The 16,364-nt window shown below is 40.7% G+C and overlaps 1 long non-coding RNA gene across 1 annotated transcript in view; it reads right to left on the minus strand.

Annotated features, from left to right (window-relative positions):
* Positions 1-2,012: 2,012 nt before the first annotated feature.
* Positions 2,013-16,364, minus strand: part of LOC139593230 (uncharacterized) — a 41,343-nt gene continuing 26,991 nt past the window's right edge. Inside the window, exons 2-3 of the long non-coding RNA XR_011680225.1 lie at positions 4,188-4,383; positions 2,013-3,156 (exon numbers count right to left, since the gene is read on the minus strand). This is a non-coding gene — a long non-coding RNA (uncharacterized lncRNA). The remainder of the gene's footprint in view (positions 3,157-4,187; positions 4,384-16,364) is intronic.

A 16,364-nucleotide genomic window follows, 5' to 3' on the forward strand; every position in this document is an offset into this window, starting at 1 on the left:
AGGGAAGCAGGGTTGATTTTTCCAGCAGTCTGGAGGGGGCATGGCTATCACCTGGAGGTTATTTTATACCACCTAATGTCAGTTTTGGGGATGGGGGAGTGGTCCCTGGCAGGTTGTGTCAGGTGATAAGAAATTCTGTGAATTGTTCATCTCTCATAAGAGAAAAAAAGAATGTTTTGCATTTAAGAAGTTTGTTGCAGTTGGTGCTGTAAATTTTTAAGCTCTCATAACCCACACCTTGAGAAAGAAAAAGAACAGAAAGGAAATTTTTCTGTGAATATAAGTTGTGAGTGGTAGAATTAGTAAAGTCTCAATGTGACTTCAGAAGTCAGAAAAATTGAAATCTATGCACAGAACTCAGGAAATTATTTTTTTCCTGGTCCCAGAAGGGTCAATATTCATCTCATTTGACCTTGGCTGTTTATCAAGTATAGTCAATATCCTAACCAGGAATCCCAGGCTCATTTAACTGTCAGAGGAGAACATGAGGATATTTTAGGATTTCCCTGACCTATTCTGGATGTTTACTACAGGATGAGATGTGTAGTGGCCTATATCCCATTGACTGGGCGAAGTCAGAGTGAATCAAACTACCTTCCCTTTAAACCTGCTGAAGAGGGCAGTGAGAATGAACTAAAAGTAAAATAACATTATTTGCTGAATTTACTAATCTCATCTAGAAGCAAGAAATATGCAAATGCTGCTGGTGATAGCCAAATATTATTGCTTCAATAAGAACTTGTCAAGTCTTTGATCTTCACCTGTGTCACCAACAAAATAACAGTGCCTTTTGGAAAGTTACATGCAGGATTGAGAGACTCGAGTCCCCAGTAATGAGTGAGGTTGTGACTCTGAAGCAGAGTTCAGGGTGTCTGCAGAGGGTGATCAGGATCCTGAGCCATGCAGGACCAGGGAAAGAGTAAAAAAATGCTGAAATTTTGCATAAGTGCCATGCCCACTAATTCTGGCTAAAGGGCAGCAACTTGTAAGTTAAAACAAGTTTGGCCCCAGGGAAGAAAATCTTAGTACACCAATTTGTGCTGCAATGTCTTTGCATGGATATTGTTTTAAATATATACATAAACTCCGTTTTCAACAGAGTATTATGGACAGCCCTATAATGCACTCATACATTGATTTTGTTTCACCTCAGTTTATTAGTGAGCATGGCAGAACATGGGCAGCGCAATGAAAATACTACTGACCAAGCAGCACCTTGGTATTTGTTGTTCCCTGTAAGTTGCTTTTATTGCATACCATTGGACTCCTATTTTTTCCTTTAAAGTATGTGCCCTTTTTAGAGGAACAGCAATAAACTTGGTTTTTTCCACTTATACTTTAAAGCTCTCTGTGTTTAATAAGAAATGGTCATTAATTCTTCTCTGACTAACACTGTGGTCCCTGGACTTCCTGTAAAGAGCAAATAAAACCCTCAGGCTAAATTGTAAAGTATTTAATTTCATTGGAGACATCATTTTAGTGTTACTCAGGGCAAGGTTTAGTCTGTTGAAAGAGTAAACCTCTGGTTTTTTGGTCTCTGTTTGACTGCCCTGGTTTCAAATCCATGACTTGTAGTTCTTGTGAGAGCTGAGTTGAGTTGCTCTCATGTCAGGGACTGAAGGGACTTAAGTAAGTTACACGGAATTTTCTCAGTCCTTTAACCCTTTCCAAGGGAGGACACACTAACCTGGGATAGTTATGAAGCAGTTGTAACTGAGCCTAGTATATCAGTACTCACTATTATCTGTAGTACTGCTGATATCAGAGAAGGAGCTGAGGGAAAGCCACAGGTTTATTTTTAAGTGTTGCCAACCTCTGATGTTCCAGTAAAACCACAGGGATCTTTCCATTTGAACTGCTATGTATATGTTAAGCTAAGCTGTAAACTGTAATTACCTTAAATTTACAAATGAAATAGTTCTTAAGTTGCTCTTTCCTTCTTAGAGCTGATGTGTTTCTCTGACGAGCATGTGCACACAACGAAAGAGACACAAAATATCTGTACACATTTGTAAAAAAAACAAAGCAAAACAAACCAAACTAAACCAACCCAAATAAATGAAAAACATACTTTAAATTAAGCATTAGGATGTAATCTTTACTCTGACGAAGTTTCATCAGATGGCAGGCCTTCTTAGCTCATGAACAGGTCATTGTATAGACAGTGGCTTAGAGTATTTCTATCTTGTTTTCCTGGTTTGTTTCCAAAGGAAGTGGATGTTTACAGTGTGGCATGAAAGGAGGATTATTGTCACTTTTAACTCTTTTCTCTTTAATGGTGTTGCTTTAGTGTACGAACAGAGAAGGTAAGATATAAGTTGGAAAATTCTTGCTTACTGGCTCTTCTTTTTGTTTCTCACACCATTCCCGTTACTTTTATCTTTCAGATCTCTCAACTTCTTTTTCAGCTGTCTCATGTGAGCCTGTCAGCTCAGGATAAAATGACAATTGTGGGCAGGTCTCACCCACACTCATCCCTCCCTCTGGGCTCTGAGCATCTCCCCAGAGTGACACCTTCCATGGAGGGACAGCTCTGCTGCAAGACCTATAAAATTTTGTTCCCCAGTCCCTGCAGATCCCAGACACACAAGTGTTTCCTGCTTGTCCCTGGGTGCGAGCACACCCCAAAATTACGCTGCTGCAACTGAAACCAGATTTTCTCTGCTATCTCACAAGAAGGATCCTACCCTGAAGTAAACAACAAGTCCCTTTCATGAGAGATTTTTAGTTTAATAAGGGAAAACAACCCAAGAACTAATTCAGTCCTTGCTGATGCTGTTAAAATGAGAAAATAATGGAGAAAACAACATATGAGTCTGGCAGAAAACAACACGACTGTGTCCTTTCATGTAGCTGGAGGTGGCTGTGTCTGTCCCTGTCTAGCAGGAAACTCTGCTGACCGTTTGTTTCTCAGCATCCTTCTTGCAGGCTTTGGCTTGTTCTGTGGCTGCAAACTGAAACATTTTTTTAATTGGTTGATTTTTTCTCTGGAGCTTGCAGGCATCACAAGAAGCAGCAGTGGAGTCATGGCCTCACAACCCTCACCAGTGCTGGGGCTGATCATGTTGCAGATCCATCATGGGCTGTTTTTAAACCCTGGTCCTTCTCTTCTGCTCCTCAGACAGGAACAAAGATTTTAGGGAAAATATTAGAGCCCTGCAAAATGCAAAGTAACATAAAACAAATTGCATTGGCTATAAGAGATTGCTTATTCCTAAATAAGCATGTTTATGCTTATAAGCAATAAACAATAAGCATGTAAATGCTTACATCTATGTATAAATTATTAAAAACATGCTAGATCCTGTGCAGACTCCTCTACAATCAGCTGGAAAACCTTGTAGTGAATATTAATGGGTAGAAACTGCTTTTTCAATCAGTGTTATTTCTTTCTTTTACATTAATTAGACATTTCTGTAAATATTGACACAAAATAAAGGACATTATTAACATTTGGTTTTACCCACATAAATCTGTCCTACTGTTTTCCCCAAAATGGAAAACTTCTTAAATGATTCCCATGAACCAAATACACTTGACGTAAAAAATCATTAAGTGTGACGCAGACTATGCATTAACAGAAAACTTGAAAGGAGCATTTGGCACCCAACTTATATTCCAAAATAATCAAAGGACTGGTGAGAGAGAGGCACTTTCTTGTCCCAAAGAGCAGCAATGACCAATGTGAAACCATAGCTGCTATGCTGAAATATTTCAGTTTAATTAATTTGAGGACTTGTGCTTTGGAGGTCACACACTTGCAATTCACTCTGCATTTCCTAGGAATAAAGTAAAAGCACAACTGAGCTATTTGCTTCCCCTGGATCCTGGGAAGGTACATGGCAAATTATAATAAAAAAGCTGAAGGAGGAATCATTCTTAGAGGCATCATTAATTAATTCAGTGTCTAGGTTTGACTTGTGACAGTTTCAAAACATAAAATAGAAGTAATTTAGTATAGTCTTGGAAAGGCATTCAACAATTTTGATCACACTGAAATAAGGAATATCCCTTTTCTGCTCTTCCTTTATTTTCACTGGAACAGTGCAGAAGGTTGATGGAAGATTTTGCAATGCTTTTTTCATGATAATTGTTCCCACTCAGAGATTTCCAGATGATTGGAAATATTTATTAGCTATTGGGCATTTTGTGAAGACGCAAAGGAAAAAAAACCACAACTCACAAACCTCATTTATATTTTAGGAATAAAGTGTATTTATCTCTCCAGCTGATATCCATATTTCAGGATAGTGGCAGCCATAGGTATGGGAAGTGGGAACATCTGCAGGTGAATGTATCACATCAGCCAGCACTGATATGGAATTTTTGGTTTCCTCTTTGATTTTCTCTGCAGCACCCAGATGAATCTGTGACCTTCCATATCTGCAGATAGAGAGGACAACTGGCTTGAGAAAGGATGAACAGTTTTGGTACCTCTACTAAGAGAACTCACCATTTCCCTCCAGCCCATTTTCTCAATTAAAGAAGGTTAACAAGAGCTTTAAAAATGTCTAAGCTCTCTTTTTCACGTGAAGCCAGGCTCAGGAAGCCAAGCTTTAAGGAGAGAAAAGGTTCCCTAAGTAACTGAGCAGAGTCTACTCTGCATGCAGCAGCCAAGAAGCTCAGGGATCACAAATGTGTGCTCATACTTTGAACATCTGCAGTGGCTGGGAACTTCACAGGGGTTGAATTTGCAAGAATAGTTTGCATTTTCCTTTTCTAGCCTAATTGCTGATCAAACTGTGTTGGTGTCTGCCTCATTGCTTCCAGCAATGAAAATTTTCCATGGATCCAAAAGGAAGATGAGCAGCTCTCTGACTGTCACAGGCTTGAGCCAGAGCTCAGGAAAATAAATGCAAAGTATTTCATTAGCAGCAGCAGGCTTTAGATCAGACCCACTGTCTACTTATTTAATTTTGCAGTGTGATTAGGAGAAAAATTGCTTCCTGGCCTCCCTTGTAGGTAAAATTTAAGCATGAAGCTTTAGTCTCCCCTTTCAACATAGTCTACATAACTTACATTACTTTTTATTACTGTTCTCCAAGCATTCCAATCTAGCTCTTCAAAACCCCTGCTTCAATAGTAGTGTCCTTGAATCCATGGCTTCCAGGTTATGCAGTGCACAAAATAATCTTAATTTCATTAGAGCACATTTCCAGGTGCTTTTTTGTTCTCATTCTGGGGGGGAAAAAAAGGAAAAGTAAGAACATTTATAATTATTCTGTTGCTCTACATAATTCAAAATTGGAAAAAAAAGTTTATAACTAATTCACTTGCCTGAATTTATATGAATTTGATATGAATTTATATGAGGTTTAACCTGCCTGGTTAAGGAAGCTACATGACAGTGTTACATGACATTGCATGTGAGAATGTACAGGATTTTTAAGTGATGTCATTGCCTGTCAATTTACAGGAAAAAAACCTCTGGCAAAACTAAACAAACAAAAGAAAAGAGTATGTGGGATGTGTACATGATCCTGCAAATCTTACATCTTAAAATAATCAGATTACGGTTTTCTTTCCTGTTGCTCATTTGCCTGTAGCCAGCTCTTTTTCCAAATACAGTCTCCTCATGGAAGCTGAACATATGATCAACATCTCTTTTGATCAATTCCATTACAATAATGCTGTGTATAAAAGAATTCTTCATTCCCCCTCTCCCTTTTAAGCCCCTTTGCATAGATTTTAATAGCACTATGAGAGTTTTTAAATAGCCATATGAGAGGAAATCATATCTTTAGCTATGGGCCACTTGGCATTTACTTTTTGGCTTTCAGTGTGGTCCATTAGGCTGTGGAAAAGACACAGAAATGTGCAAATAAATATTTCAAAGTGATGGATTTGGGTGTCCCTGCCTGTCCCTCTCCCACAGGCCCATTAACTGCTGCAATCAGTCTATGTTTTTCTGAGCAGAAAAGAGACAGAGCAGGAAGGATGAGATGGAGATGGACACAAGGATGTGCCTGAAGAGGACAGGAGAGCTGAGGAAGATCCAGGAAGGGAGGTCACTCCAAAAATTATTGTCTGCTGTAGCCACCAGCTTGTCCTTGTCCCAGCCACCCTCATGACTGTAGAAGGAAAACAGGAACAATGTGGAGGAGGAAGGTGGACAGGCAGAAGCTTTTTCCCTCTTCAGATCATCTTTATTTTTCACTGATAGCTCTGGAAAAATAATTTCTGGCCCACATACAGCATGAACCACAGAGGTATCAGCTGTAACACATCCCCAGTCAGGCCTGGTGCACTGCTGACAGTTCCTTGGCACCACAGGAGACCCCACAGAAACTTGCATTGGCAGCTCATGGTTTGTGTTGCTGCCATCCTTGGTTTCCCATGGTTTGCAAGTGCTTTTAAAATCTCTCAGGAGAGTATTGTTGTGCTGTGATGTAGAAGATCTCGTGTGTATTATTCTGGAAAAATTTAACAGCTCAATCAGCCAGCACTGTGTATAATTTCTAATTTCTCCAAAATATGTGAATACCAAATGAACTTTTTTTTTGTTAGTGGATTCACCTTCAGAGAACAAAGGAATTCTGCCTGTTTCCTTCTGGAATATCTCACCACAGGTTTTACTCTCTCCCTATACTGGCATTTCTTCACACTCTAATTGAAAGTCTTTTCCAAGGCAGTGTAGTTTGCTACTGATAAAGCATTGTAGCAAAAAAATTAAAACTAAAAATAAAAGGATAAAAAGCTAAAGGAGTAAAATAGAGATCTAGATCTGAAAATATTTGACGTCCCTTGGAGATCCAAGTGAAACCAGACTTCTGTGTGCAGCTCACAGAAGTGACTCAAAAAATTGAGTAGATAAATATGGTGACTAAAGTAGCAACAAAAGGATAGAACTGTAAATAGTTTTGAGAACAGAAAATAAATCAAATCAATTAGGGAATGTGTATTTTTTCACACTTAATTACACTGAGTATATTGCAAAAGTTAAAAAGTGTCAGGCCTAATTCTTGTCAAAATAAGACCTTATTAAGCTATTTTGTGGGGTAAAAGATGGTTAAACTGGAGATTAATTAGATTATGTCTATCTTCTACTTGACCTGAAGTGTACATAAGAGCTCAAGTATGTATGTGAATAAATACTGTGAAATAAAGGTTGCACATTTCAGATAGTATTTGCTAATTTTAAATATCATTGCCAAGAACTCAGGGCTACTTTGGCCTGAGGCCTCTGAAAAACCTGTCAGGAACAAATTTATAGTAAACTCAAATGTGTCTTGGCAGCCTTGGTTTCATTTAAAAATGTCAGATGCTTCTCCAGAACAGGTGGCACTAAAAAAAACATGGTTATGGAAAATGAATCCTGCTTACAAGGAAAATATCCACTTTCACAGATTGGGAATAAAAACCATTGCACAGCTGATCTGTGAACTAGTGGTGCTTTTAATGTGTTTTCCTTAAAATTGCTTTGAGAAGTTAATGGCCAAAGCTTTCCCTGTTACTGTTTGGTTTTAGGTTTCTATTATTCCATAGTTCAGGGTACTGAAGCTTAGAAAGTGAGACCTGAGCCATTAAAGAATCTTTATGTACAATCTTGGCACTTGGACCAGTGATGGGAACACTCAGCGGCTGCTGTTACCCCATAAATCACAAAGGAGTTACTGTGGCTTCAGACTGGAACAAACACAGCCATGATGGGGTCTGCAGTCATGCAGCACTCACAACAAATTACTTTTGGTGGCTCCCATCACACATTTCCCCTGGGCTTGTTCTTCCCATTATTTTGTGTGAGTAGCATATGAACAGTAAAGAATTGATCACTGAGTTTTATTCAACCCCTTCTCCAGCAGCAATGGTTTGCCTTGGAACAGATTAAGGTGAATCATGTCCTCAGATGTCATGATTGTTTTTTTTTTAGTGGCAATTTACCAGCATAGCACTGTGTTGTTAAGGTCAGAGAAGTGTCCCCAGCATGCCTCAGCTGATGGCACAGCCCCCCTGTTATTACATTCTCCGGGCTGGGTAGCACAAAATGTACTTCAGAGGACACAGGTGAATAAAATAGAAAGAAGCACATGGACACAATAAATGAGAAAACCATTAACTGTTTTTTCCATTTTTTGGTAGTGCTATGGAATATTTGAGTTGCACTTCCCTAGCAAGGCACAGCTGCCCAGCCAAGATGAGCCTGCCTATGAAGTGAAAAAATGACAAAAGGTTTACAAGAGTCCCTAGTGTATTAATTCCTGAAAAACTGGCCACACATTTCCCTGGCAAAACAGGCCTGTTGCATTTTTCCAACCCAGAATCCCTCATTCCCTTGGCATCTGGGGGAACATTGCTGCTGGTACAAACAAGAAATTGTGGTATCAGAACTGATGGGGTTTTTTTTTTCTAGCATCCCAACATTTCCCTTATGAATCAGAGGTGCCTTTCAGAAGATGAGTGGCCAGGAATTAAGAGAGGGTAACTTCTAGAATAGTTTCTCTATTCCCCACATTTCTGATGGGAATAATGCTTAGTACCAGAGCACATGACTCACATAGAGCACCACAACTTAATTTGTGATACATGTAGTTACTTTTGCAGTGTGAAGCAGGAAGACTTGTAAATGTTTAGATATTTTAATTCCTGTTCCCTTCACTCTTTCTTAGCTGGAAAAAAATTCTTCAGTTCATTCAGCTTTATTCACTTGTCACAGCAATTAGAGAGTGGCTTAGAGTTACAGGCAAAGCATATTCCTCATGCTTTGCTTGTTCCAGTTCCACACAGCTGGCAAGAAGTCTTGCTAATTGAAACAGAATCATGTAGGCAGTTTGGCACCTTCCTTTCCTTCCTTCCTCCGTGTCCTCTGAGGGGGATATGACATGTAAGGTGTGGGCTCTGTGTCACTGCTGGCACCGTGCTACAACCTACAGGGTTTAATCTTTATCAGGTGCCGTGCTTGAGGTTAAGAACAATAAAAAATAGGAGCACTGGGAATAGGGAAAAAATGGGGAAGCATGCATATAATAGACCTCTAAACACACACTGTGGGCAAAGCTCAGGAAATGCCTGACCTTAAAAATGTCCTTCTCAGTTTCATGTAAAGAAAGTAAGAAAAAAATTCTCTCCCAGGCATTAAAATCAAGATTATTAAATTTAAGAGTAGATTGAGTTCTTTCCTTGCATTCAGTTGCCTTTGTTGAGTAGTGATATATTCTGGTTCCTAGCAGCGCACAACTGTTTACGCTGGTTTCTAAAGGAATAAATCGTTCTGGGATGCAGATGTCCAAGCAGTTAACATTACAGCCTCCAGATATTGCCAAGGGAGTAGGAAAACCTGAGTTACTCTCCTGCAGAACCACTTTGTTAAGCTATGTTTTTAACTTATGTCATCCTTAGCTCTCTGCCTTTACGCAACATCCCTGGGTGATGTTGGTAGGTGCAGAGCCCTGTGCCCAGAGGTCGCAGCTGTGACAGAGGTTTTGTGAGTCTAGACTGTGAGTGGAAGTGGTCATGCCATCCATTTTTATTTTCCCACCTTCAACACCCTAATACGAGCCACATTTTAAGTCTAGGTCTGCCTGAGCATCCAGAGAAGCGTTTCTGTTGAAAATCACTGATGGTCACATAAAAGTATGCGTAAAATTATATCTTGTGAGGATCACCTCTCTATTCCAATGCCTTATTTATAGGCTTCTTGTCTCAATAATTACATGTATATTAAAGATTCTAATGTCTGATATTTCTGTATATTTTAAGCTTTTTCAGTGAATAATTTTGTTGTTGTTTATAGAAATAGGCATGCTGTTAAGAAACGTACCAAAAAAAAAATATTCCAGTTGACTTCAGAGGATATTTCAGTGATTTCTTAGGAAGTTTGGGGGAATGACAATTGAAAGGAGATGTAATATATTGACATTATCTAGATTTTTCCCATGTTGATTCATCTGGCAAAGAAGAACCATCAGTTGTTGCTAATTAAAAAGTATCTGATCTAATTTTTCTAATTTTCCTTTTAACACAAAAACTTGCAAGGAGTTTGTGGAAACCTTCATATTTTTATTCTATACATTATATAAGTATATGTTTATGTATATAAAACACAAGGTATTTTAGCTGAAGTTTTGTCTGGTACAAAATACTGGAAAGGCAGGAAATTTAAAGTTGAGTCTAAGGTTAATAAAAACAATCAAAAAGCTAATATAGGTTTGTATCTGATGTGACTCTGTACCACTTTTTGGGTTCCCCTTTTCTCCAAGGCTCCTCAGAAGAGCAGGAGGGAAGAAGGAAAAGCTCCAGAGTGCTCAGCTGAGCATTTGACAACCAACTCAAGCACCCACCTGCATTCTCTCTGTCACCATCTATGACCCTTGACAAGCTGAACTCAATAGCTCCTATTTAGGAGTCCAAAAATTGACTTGGAGAGCTGGAAATCTTTCCCAAGAGATCTTTGTTGGGTGTATAGAAACAAATTCTTTTCTGATTTAAGCAAAAGATGCTAATTCTTGGCACTCTCATTTTTTAATAAGGCCACCATTTTAATAACAGGGGGTGTATGTTTGAGCTCAGATCTAGTCTGAGGTCTCCAGGCCCACTGACAAGACACAAAAAATCTTGTCCTACCTGAAAACTACTTTTGGGTAAAAATTTAAAAGGAAGTATTGACTGAATTGGCTTCCCTGCCTTCACTAATAGCAACAACCTGTGGGAGAAGGAAAATTCTCCATGTCTGGCCCACAGAACATCTTAATCCCCTGCTGGTGTTGATAACTCATGACTTCCACAGACATTTTTCTCTAAGTTCATGGATAGTTCCCTCCCTTCCCATTTCAGAAGATTGTGCTGTTTTGTTTGCAAATAACTTTACTGCTACTCACAGGACCAAGTAATTGCTGAGGACAATGACTTACAAAACTGCTTGTAAAAACTCGGTTGTGTTGTTGCCAGATGCCTGCTCAGAAAGATTGTGTATCCTTTCTGTAAAAAGGCAGGAGGTATCCAGTGCTCCTGATTTATGTAGCCCTTCCAATCTGGGCTGGGACAGCTGCAAACAGCTGTGTGCTTTATCACTTTTTGCCTGAATTTTCTGTAGATGTATCTCCCAGGTCTGCAGGGAAGAGTAGGCCAGTAACTGTTATTTCAATGGCACTTTGTCCATCTCAAAACCAGAAAAAGATCCTTTGGGAAAATGAAGGCTGCCTGCCATAGTAGCTGCTTTTGCCAGCTTGGATCAAAATGCTCACTCTCCCTTCTGCTCCCGCTGTAGGTCAAGGGCTTCTTTAGCATTGGGGTCATCACTTATTGATGTGCAAATAAGGTTTAGATGAGGTATTAGGAGGAAATTTTTTACTGTGAGGTTGAGTTCTTGGCACAGGGCGTGCAGAGAATCTGTGGCTGCCCCTGAATCCCTGGAAATGTCCAAGACCAGGTTGGACAAGGCTTGGAGCAACCTGGGATAATGAAAATTGTCCCTGTCCATGGCTTTGGTTACAAAGCCAGCTCAACTCATTGACTTCAGCTCAAAGCAGCCATTTTCTTGTCTTTTATTGCTTTGAGGTAGAATTACCCCATCCAGACCACATGCTGAGAGAACTAATTTCCAAGGGCCTCTTCTGAAATATGACGATCCAAGGCTTCAAGCCAGGTTTTGATTTCTGTTGAGCTGGCATGAATGGAACTACTCCAGTTTTAACGAGAAAAACTAGAGCTGGGGAGTACTTGGGCCTCCTCAGAACAAATTTCTGAGTCATACTGGAAAACAAAGCTTTGTCACTCAGCTCCCTTTTACCTTCTGGGTTTGAATGGCTCAGACAGTGTTTTGAAAACCTGTAATATTTGAAATCACAGAAAAAAGAGTTTGTTTCTAGACTTTGCAAATATAGGGGAGATTTACTGCAGTGAAAAATAAAAAGCTTTATGGAATAACAGCTTCACTTGAAGTGCTCAGAGTAATGATGGACATGATAAATCACACTTTTTAGGGAAATAACATTACCTCATGACCTAAATTTAATTAAAACCAGCAATTCTGTTGCATATGTTACTTGAGGAAATGAGAAGAACACTGGCTAACTTTCAGCACCAATTTTTGTCATACCTCCTGATGTAGACAGCTGGTCTTGAGTTCATCATCACAAAGTAGCAGGCTCAAACTTGGGGGTTTCCCATAAGGGATATCAGCCCATAACTTCATGGCATAATGTATGGGCTGTTGAGAAAGCTGACAGAACAGAGCTTGGATTTTTCACAGGTCATTTCCCCATAAGGGAAGGGTTTGGAGCTGTAACTGTTATTTCAGAACCTTTCTTCCTGGTCATGCTCAATACAGAGCTCTTTTTTTTGTCGGGTCGTGCATTGGTTGGCAGAGTATATCTTGGAGCAAAAGCTGTTTCCAAAGTGGAGGTCATGATCTTGGAAGTGCAAGTGGAAATGGGGTCATGGGAAAAGCTGAGGATTGTTGGAATGTGGTGAAAGCAAAATATTCTATAGATGTTTATGTTGACAGCAGCCACAAAATGGTTCCTTGAGGAATTCAGATGGAGTTATCACAGGGAGTAATGACTGGCAAGGTTAAACTGACATAAATAGCTCAAGGTTTGAGCTTGCTGTGATTATAAAAACTTTAGGTAGTTCAGCTCTCTTAAAGGTAAACAATGGTCTGCGATACCCTTTTAATCACAGAAATCAGGCTTTGTGGGGAAGTTTCCTTTAAATGCACATGTAGGATCACTTCTTTCCGGCAAACAAGAAGCTTCCTCTCCTGACAGTGAGAATATTTTCACATGTCATGTGCCACAGGTCATCCAAGATTTTCATCTTCATTTTGTAGTAAATATTTCCATATATGCCTAAGTTTGCTTAATTTTTCAGCAAAGGGCTCTTCCTGCCCTGAGAGGTGGGAAGACTAAAACTGGAGGGGCGTTGGTTTTCAGAAGAGAAATTGTGAATTTGCCTACTATGTACAAATCCTTAGACCAGCAGAAATTTTTTCAATGAGCAGATTTTTCACACTAGAAATATACAACACTACAAAGCTGTGTCTGTGTTCCTGCAGAGTGTAGGTGGCTGAGTAGTATGATTGCCCCAAATAATTTGGACTCAGTTTAATGTCCTCTTTCCCACATATTGAGTAACAGGCTCCCTGTTAATAGAATTTCAATAGATATCATGATTTAACATTATTGAGAAATAATCAATTAATATATAGGAAAAGAATTTAGATGCAGAGCACAGTCCCGAAAACAAGCCCAAGCTTGTGGAGTGTGTGAGGGTCCTTTTGCATTGCCTTTTGTGAGGTGAAATCGTTGTATGATTGAGGGAAAGACACTGGTATTTGTCATTAAAATTTTAAACCAGTATCTAATAAAATGGCAGTCTTACAGAAAGCAAAAGTTCAATCCTTAGTGATGCTATTTTTAAAATGTCTTTGTTTTACTTTTGATGGTATTAGGTATCTAACATTAAGAAAAACCCTTTTCTCTTGTACTTCCGTTTGACATAACGATGTCCACAACAGACAAAAAGATCCCATATTCCCTCTGTAAAACATTTATAAAATTCTGGAGTGCTGGACTGAAAAACCATCAGAAAGTCAAAATGCCTGCCTTAATCAAGTTACCTTGTGCTTTGTGGAACTGGCAAATACACAGAGGGCACTGTGTAAGCTGTAACCTTTTCTGCAGATTCAGCCATGCAAACCCAATGGGGAATTAAGCAACTGAAATCCAAATCTAACACCCACAAGCCCCAGGAAGTCACATATGTGAAGTCAGTATCAGAGTGATTTTCACAGATAACATTGCCCTTGCCAAGGCAGGGGCTGTATTTCAGTTTTAAGCTGGCCAGCATGTGCAGTGGTCTGGAAAACAAGTAATAATATTGTAATATAAGCAAAATGTAAATTCTGAACTCTGGTACAAGCCGTAGGAGGAAACTCAGGCAATGCTGTCAAAAGTTGTCAGCAATGGGTTTCCATAAATGAGAATTTCTGGCCTGTGTCTGTCCCATCTTCCTATCTCACACTGTCCAAGAACTGAAATTTCACCAGTTCTTGCACTGAATGAAGATCAAGTAAGGCAATCATTTCCATTAGTATAAAATTGTCCCAGTATTAAAGACAGAACATTTTTGCCTTCTCTGTTCCTTTTCCATGCATCAGTCAGGAAGACAAGGGAAGAAGAGGCTACCATTCCTCAGGAAGATCAAGCATTGCTCCTTACTGTTTCAAAAAATGTCATATGTCAAAACAGGCAGGACTTTCTCACCCTCACAAAGTCCCCATACTTATTCCAGAATCTGCACTGTCTGTGAATATCTGGATATCTGCCTGGGATTATACCCTGACTGTACCAAACCAAGGAAGGTGAAAGCCAACAATGAAATTTGTATCTTAAACACAATAGTAAAGTGAGTGTTCCTGCCTCTTGCAGGGGGAATCAGGAACTAAATGAAGATGACAGGAGAGGTGACACCTTTATACTATTTCCAGCTATGGAGACCCTTTCTGTGGGATATACACAGGGATGTCTGCCCTGCATGAACTGCGGTGGTGAGCTGGTTCACATGGCCTGAAATCTGTACCAAGGTTTAGAAGCAGCATCCACACAGTCCCAGATCAAACAGTACATTTAAACCCAGCCACAACTGTACTAAAGCCAGCTCTAAACACAAAGGAGCAGGCCTAGCTGCAGGCCTGTCACTGGTGGTGTCCCCAGGTTCAGCACTGGGCCCTGATTGCTGAAGGCACAAAAGCCTCCTCACAAGTTCTGAGGACACAAATCTGATACCCCTGAGAGCTGGGCAGCCCTTCAGAGAGTCCTGAGCAGGCTAGAGAGATAGGCACAAAGGAACTGTCTGAACTTGAAAAGGACAAATGTAGGCACACAGTTTGTGTAATTGGGAGTGGGGCTGGGCCCAGCCTCATCCCCAATGGGCTACAGCTGTGCTGGACAGGTGACCAGCATTGAAAGCAATGGAGTGCCCAGGTGCACTGACCAACCACCAAAGGGAACAGAGGGCACACAGGTGCCATGAATGAACATGAGGGGCATAAAAGGTTGGGCTGAAGAACGAGAAGGGCTGATGCTTGCAGCCTTCTGATGTTGTAAGGTTCTACTCTGTATGGGTTGAAGTGAAATTTTGTGGTGGCGTTCTGTGTGTTGTGGCCATCTCAACTGTGATGGACAAATACAGAGTCCTGTACCTGGGTAAGAATAGCTCCAGGCACCTGCTCAGGCTGGGGGTAACCTGTAGGAGCTGTTCAAGGGCCTGGGGGACAATGAGCTGTCCCTGAGCTAGCAGTGCCCTGGGGGCAAGGAGTCCAATAATGTCCTGAGGTGTACTGACAGGAGCATTCCCAACAGGTCAGGGAGGGATCCTGCCCCTCTGCCCAGCCTGGGAGGCTCCTATGGAGTGCTGTGTCCAGCTCTGGATCCTCAGTGCAGTAGGGACAGGGAGCTCCTGGAGCTGCGCCTGTGGAGGTGGCAGAGCTGAGGAAAGGCTGAGGGAGCTGGGGCTGCTCAGCCTGGAGATGGCCCCTCAGGCCTGGCTGTCCCTGTGTGCAGGAGGGGCAGAGCAGGGCCCAGGTTCTGCTCCAGGTTCAGCAATGGCAGCAGAGGAATAGGCAGGGACTGATCCCAGCAATTCCCCTGCACAGGAGACAGAACTTCTGCCCAGCCCTGAGCAGAGACTAGACAGGCTCTGGGGTGTCCTCCCTGGGATATTCCAGAAGATCTGGACACAATCCTGTGCCCAGGGATGACCCTGCCTGAGCAGCAAGGTGGCAGCAGTGACCCTCTGTGCTCCCTTCCAGGCTGACCCATCCTGGAATTCTGTGGCTCTGTGACTTCAGCATGTGAGAAGGAAGTCCTGCAGGCAGGTAAGAGGAGATCTCTCCACTTTGCCTCTTGGATCTCAGCCCATCTAACCATGACATGTATTCTCGGAAAGCTTACATTTAAAGGGCAGAAAGTATCTGAATGCTTTTTTTCTTCCTGAAATTTGTGCCCCCTTTTTTATTAGTGAGTATTTTAAGGCTTATCTCTGTACTTTGCTGATGTTGACCTTTCAGTGAGTGATTACATAATTAGTCTTTGAACTTGTATATCACTTCACGGCTTCTCACTTTCCCACAAAGGCGCTGGTACTCTGTGGTATTTCCACCTCTTCCTACTTTTGTATGCACATTTTTGTCTCCTCAATAGACCATGAATTCAGCCAACACAAACCTACTTTATACCAGCTGATTAGGCTTTAGGTTGAGGCTGAGGAAGTACTTTGATGCAAAGTCCTGATTTCCATCATTTTTCAAATATTTTGTGGGGGAAAGAAAATTTTGTCGGTTTTCCAGTTATGCTTTGTAAAACAAAGGAGAATAGCTTAAACTCCTAAGGTATTCCACTTAAAGCATGTTTCTTCTTGTTAAATAG

This window comes from Agelaius tricolor, unplaced genomic scaffold, assembly GCF_023055355.1.
Source record: "Agelaius tricolor isolate 1412-34295 unplaced genomic scaffold, bAgeTri1.0.p SCAF_9, whole genome shotgun sequence".
In the NCBI taxonomy this organism is placed as follows: domain Eukaryota; kingdom Metazoa; phylum Chordata; class Aves; order Passeriformes; family Icteridae; genus Agelaius; species Agelaius tricolor.